Raw genomic sequence first — 5358 nt, forward strand, 5'->3', positions numbered from 1 at the left:
TAGATCTGGACTGTAGCATGGATGCGTAAGAACTTTCCATCTGAGCTCTTTCTGGTGCGTCATCAAAGATGTGTGCGGCATGGTGTTGTCTAGATGGTGTCTTGTTATCTCCTATTCCCCAATGCTGGCCACTTCACTTCGATCGCCAGCTTCAAACAGTCTAGCTGTTCACAGATGATAGTAGAATTGAGCAAGAGAAAATATCGAACCACTGTTATGCAACACGAATATAAAAAGTATCGGCCCATACATAGTAAATGTTATTCGTCGCTTTCGACGGGTTTGTCCATATTACGTAGTAAAAATTTAAAATATGGCAAAATTCTTCCTTTGAGACCTCGATACTCGAGCACGATAATTGACGACTGAAAGTGTCAATTGCAATATATTTGTAGTATACACTCACACCTTGACAAAACCTTTTCGTATGATGCAATGTGACCAATAATGAACAAGATATACTCATACTTAGTTAAAAAAAGGGTGATAAATACAAAAATACTTTTTCTTAAGCTATTACATAGTATTGGGTCCAGTGTATGTATATAGTGATCTAAATCGGAGAGTGCCCTTGAGGATTTGTTGCAGAGTTATAATTGTAAGTTCTTGTTGGGATCTAGGTAGAATTGAGGATCAACGTCGGAGTAATTTTTGCCAATGTCCTTGTTTATTTCCTTCATCCCTCCCTCCTCGTGACAGTTGCTGGTGGTTGATCGATTGAAGCTTCAAGGCAGCCAAGCTTCTCTTTTCTAAAACGTTCTTCTAATTGACAGGATTACCATGTCGATTTTTTTTTCTTTAACATGTCCAAAATCCAAACGATTTTAATCATTTACTATATTATAGCGTTCGAGTTCAATTCAATTCGCGTGTCTTTAACTTTGAAATCAAGTCAAGTTGCAAATTTTCAAAATAATTACTCAATTCCAAGTCAAGTTGCAAGTACCTAGCTCAAATCAACAAATGAATAACTGATATGAACTTGAAAAGAGCTCATAGAAATTTAAGAAGGCGAAATTTACTAATAACCAACTTTACTACTGTTCACAACAAGTTTTTTTACTGGATATAAAGTACACTACTTTGAAGTACTTTTTTATAAGAAAAAAAAAATACTCAAATTGAGTCAGAATAAGACACAAAATATCAATAGTGCAAATTAACAATTGAGATTTGGTTATGGTTTCAACTATTTATGATTGATTATAGCTAATCTATATTGAAATACTTAAAAAAAGTCTATAAAGTTATAAGACTTAAATACAAAATTATATACTTGAAATGAGCTTTTTGTAGTTGGCAATCTGCAAGGTTTTTTAATTTTCAAATGCTGTTATCTTTATTACTTAAATTTTGAAGACATAACATATACGTATAAATTAATAAAGAGTGCGTGTGCTCATAAAAGACTGAGAGTTGAGGGTTTACTCATGAGTTATAATTATCGTGTGTATTTTCTAGTTGGTCCGTTTTTTTTTTGAATTGGTAATCTTAAGAATGAGTTTTCTTTTCCTCAGTTGTTGTCGTTATTATTTAACTACTAAGTAGTTAACTTCCTTTCCTACCACATTCAAAACTTGTTAAAACATTAGTTTGTTCCCATAAAATACAGAAAGTAACCTTGAAGATTTGTTACAGAGTTATAATCAGGGCTGCGGAGTCGGTACATAGAATGCCCGACTCCAACTCCAGTATTTTAAATATCACCGACTCCAACACACATTATTATATTTTAATAATATGCTTTTTAGTCAATATTGGTACAGTTGAATCATTTGAGTCCATAGACTTTAAATATAGTTTTGATTTAAAGCTATTGGTATCTATTAATAATTGTGCTTTGTATGGTATAAAGAAAATATTTGGACTATAAGATATTTAACAAAATGAAAAACAAATAAAATGGATCAAAATCTATCTATTGCGAATACATTCACAAGTTTCTGAACATAATTTATGGACTTGCAACAGAGGAACAACAATATACAAAACCTCTCACTGCAACCTTACACTTTACTCTGATAACTTTGACTATTCACTAGTCAAAGTAATGAACTAGCATGGCTAATGGCTATGTTCTACCCATCATAATAATTTAGACTTTAGAGAAGTTCAGGCATTTTTGATTAAAAAGACTATAGAGCACGTTTTAAATTTGTGAAGTAAACTTATAAATTAGTTGACTTAATAATTTGTAATAAATTAATAGTACTTAATACCTTTAATTTATAAACATATAGAAAATAGCTTTTGTTTAAATAAATTAAAATAATTTTTTTTAGCCAGAGAATGTACAAAACTTTCTGATTCCTGACTCCTACTCCACCATAAAGACACCGACTCCAACTCTACGACTCCAACTCTGCAGCCTTGGTTATGATTGTAAATCCTTGTTGGACTCAGAGTAGAATTGAGGATCGCCATGGGAGTAATTCTTGCTTTTGTACTTGTTTATTTCCTTCTATCCCTTCTCACTTTTCTAGCTGACTGTAGCTGATCAAATGAAACGTCATGAATGCTGAGCTGCTCTTCTCCCAAATATTCTTTAAACTTTAGGATTACTACATTTATTTTTGGTTTCTTCCAAACACTGGTTCTAGATTATTTTTTTTCTCGAAATGTTGGGGGAGGGTCCAGTCTTCAAATGTTTATTTTGGTAAAAATGAAAAATTTAAAATTCAATCTATTTTTTCAATTTTTAGAGATTGCATACGGAGTTTGAAGTTTCAAAATTTCATAATTTGTAGTAAAAAAAAAATATTTTTTACTTGAAAATAGTCAATGAAAAGTGCTTTATTTTAAGATGGATAAAAAATCTTCCAAAGGTGTCTTCTAAAGTGATTATTTCTTTTAAAAAATGATGAATAAATATACCTATAGAGCGTACTTTTTTTGCCTTTTATAACCAACATAAGATCTCAACTTTTTTTAGAAGTATTTTTCAAATTAACCCTTAGAACTCAGAAAGAATCATTAAATAAAATCCAAGTATATAACTCTGGTGACTATATAATTTGGCTAATTATAATATCAAAAAAGTTCATCTGCCAAGATTTTGAGACATCTTACTTATGTAAATATTATCCTTTCATAATTCTTAAAATGTTTGACCTATGTTGTTTAGAGCACAAAAGGTATTAAATTTTATGTGTGGCCATGTCTGGTATTTTATACAAGTTTTTAGAAAATCCATGATCAAGTATTTTTCAAAACAATCATGAAAAAAGTTAAATTTCTTATATCGTTTTGAAATAAAGAAAGATGAAGTGTGATCTTCTTTCGATTGTTTGGATAAGTTGACTCTTGTATGATTTTATGTAGCTCGCTCTTCGTATTATGAGCTCAAAAAGGGTTCTACATAGGATTTAGATTTGCATATGCCGTGTACAAGTTGCAAACCAAAAAATGAGATGAATAATTGATTTCTGGTATTGAAATATTTATTACTTTTCTACATCAGTTATGAAAAAAATAAATATATATATATATGTATTAAATATATCCGTCCAGATATAAAAAACAACCGTTTGAATTTATTACTTGAGTCATATAATTTTATTAATATTGTTATAAAATAATTTATGGTCAAAAATTGCTCAAAAACTGAGAAGAAACAAATTGAATAGAAACTAAACGTGAACAAAAGTTTTTCCAATCACATGCTGCAGGTGCATATATTGTTATTTTATGGGAATTTGTTTTGTAAAGGGATCTCGTAAAGGTCGCCTTTGCAAAGTTTACCTTAGGATTAATCGTCCTTGGAAAATTTGCCTTGGAAAAAGCTCGCCGGACAGAGGAATCCCCTTCCTTTATTTAATTTGAATATCATTTACATCAAATAAAGGAAGGGGACTTATTTTATCAATACTAATTCTAAGAAATTCATGGAAAAATTGTATTTTTTAATTATTATTTAAAATATTTCAGAATCGGCGTCGGATTTTTTCAAAAATCGTCACATCACCAATTATAATGCCCATAGTAGTTTAATTAATGATAATTACATAATATCTATGTAATTTGAATATATCAAAATGAAATGAAAGTATTAACTAACCTACTTGGTAATTAGAATGCCCAATGTTGAAATTAAATCATGTATTTTATGACGAAGAAATTGCAACTTGTACAATTTTATATCAATTAAGAACCTTCGTTTAAAATTCGTATCATTTTATTAATTCAATGCATATAAAAGTTATTAGTTAATATCTAAATAACAACTAAAAAAGTAAAATAGATAAAAGACTAGCTTCCATAGTATGTTTTTGTCCAATTCATTTGTGAGTCGAGGTTGAGAGTGGATTTTCAAGGTCAAGAATATAAAATAAGGTAGAAAAAGGAAATAAAACTGTCAAAAACGGCCACTCTGGCCATATCTATATTTTCAAGTGTTAAGTAACTATCTTGTTTATCTTTTTTTATAAATATGTAGATGTTTTTTTAACGGGGGGAAATTATCTGTAATATAATCTGGAAATTACCGATTATTCTCAAAACTGCTTTACTGAGATTCATATAGCATTTAATGAGATCTAATGTAATGTTAAATTTTGAGTTCTATAGTCCATTCTTCGTACATCACTCAGAATAACATCATAGAATAAACAAATGAATCACTTACCAAATTCTATAAAATCTAATAATTAACATTTAAATATACAGTTTTAACTCGGCTTGCGAGACACTTGGTTATCAAGTTTTCTGAATTATAAATTAGTGCTCCTTTTTGATTCGGATGATAATTGATATCTTGTATTATTATTTTTTTTTCTACCCAAATTTGTTCACCTAAAATGCACATTACAAAAGCAATACTCTAATCATCCAACAATACTTAACCTAATAAAAATGTTCATAGGATCACTATTTAAAAAGAAACCATAATGAAAATAAATACTTTGCATCTTTATACATATTTAACCAGTATCACATTCTCATCAAAACTGTTCATCATTGATATTGATTTTTTCACCATCTTCTCCGTCCCTTGAGGTATTGCCTTTTTATTAGTCCTTGCTGAGTATATGACTGACTGTATTTTTGATATCAATTTCTATTTTGAATTTTTCTGGGTGACTTGACGCTATTGAAACTAGTCAATCACCCTTTATAATTATGTAATTCCATTTTTTTAATGTTCCTTAAATTGATCAAATTGAGTTGCACTGATAAAGTATAAGTAAACCTTATAGTATTACAATGACTCCTTCTAACATAGGAATGTTGTGTGAAGTCCATATACATAAAGTATATTTTTTTCTCTAGGAATCATCGGGGGTCGAACTTTGAGTTCAAGATAATCATTCCTCCCGAGCGTGTTGTTCATGAGCTACGGCGATTCAATTCATTTTATCT

The 5358-nt window shown here is 29.7% G+C and overlaps 1 long non-coding RNA gene across 1 annotated transcript; it reads left to right on the plus strand.

Moving 5' to 3' along the window:
- The first annotated feature begins 11 nt into the window (after positions 1-11).
- Positions 12-4881, plus strand: LOC139907585 (uncharacterized). The gene is made up of 2 exons (XR_011784277.1): positions 12-2428; positions 2484-4881. It is a non-coding gene; the product is annotated as an uncharacterized lncRNA (long non-coding RNA).
- Positions 4882-5358: the final 477 nt, after the last annotated feature.

Source organism: Lepeophtheirus salmonis, unplaced genomic scaffold (assembly GCF_016086655.4).
Source record: "Lepeophtheirus salmonis unplaced genomic scaffold, UVic_Lsal_1.4 unplaced_contig_9601_pilon, whole genome shotgun sequence".
NCBI lineage: Eukaryota > Metazoa > Arthropoda > Copepoda > Siphonostomatoida > Caligidae > Lepeophtheirus > Lepeophtheirus salmonis.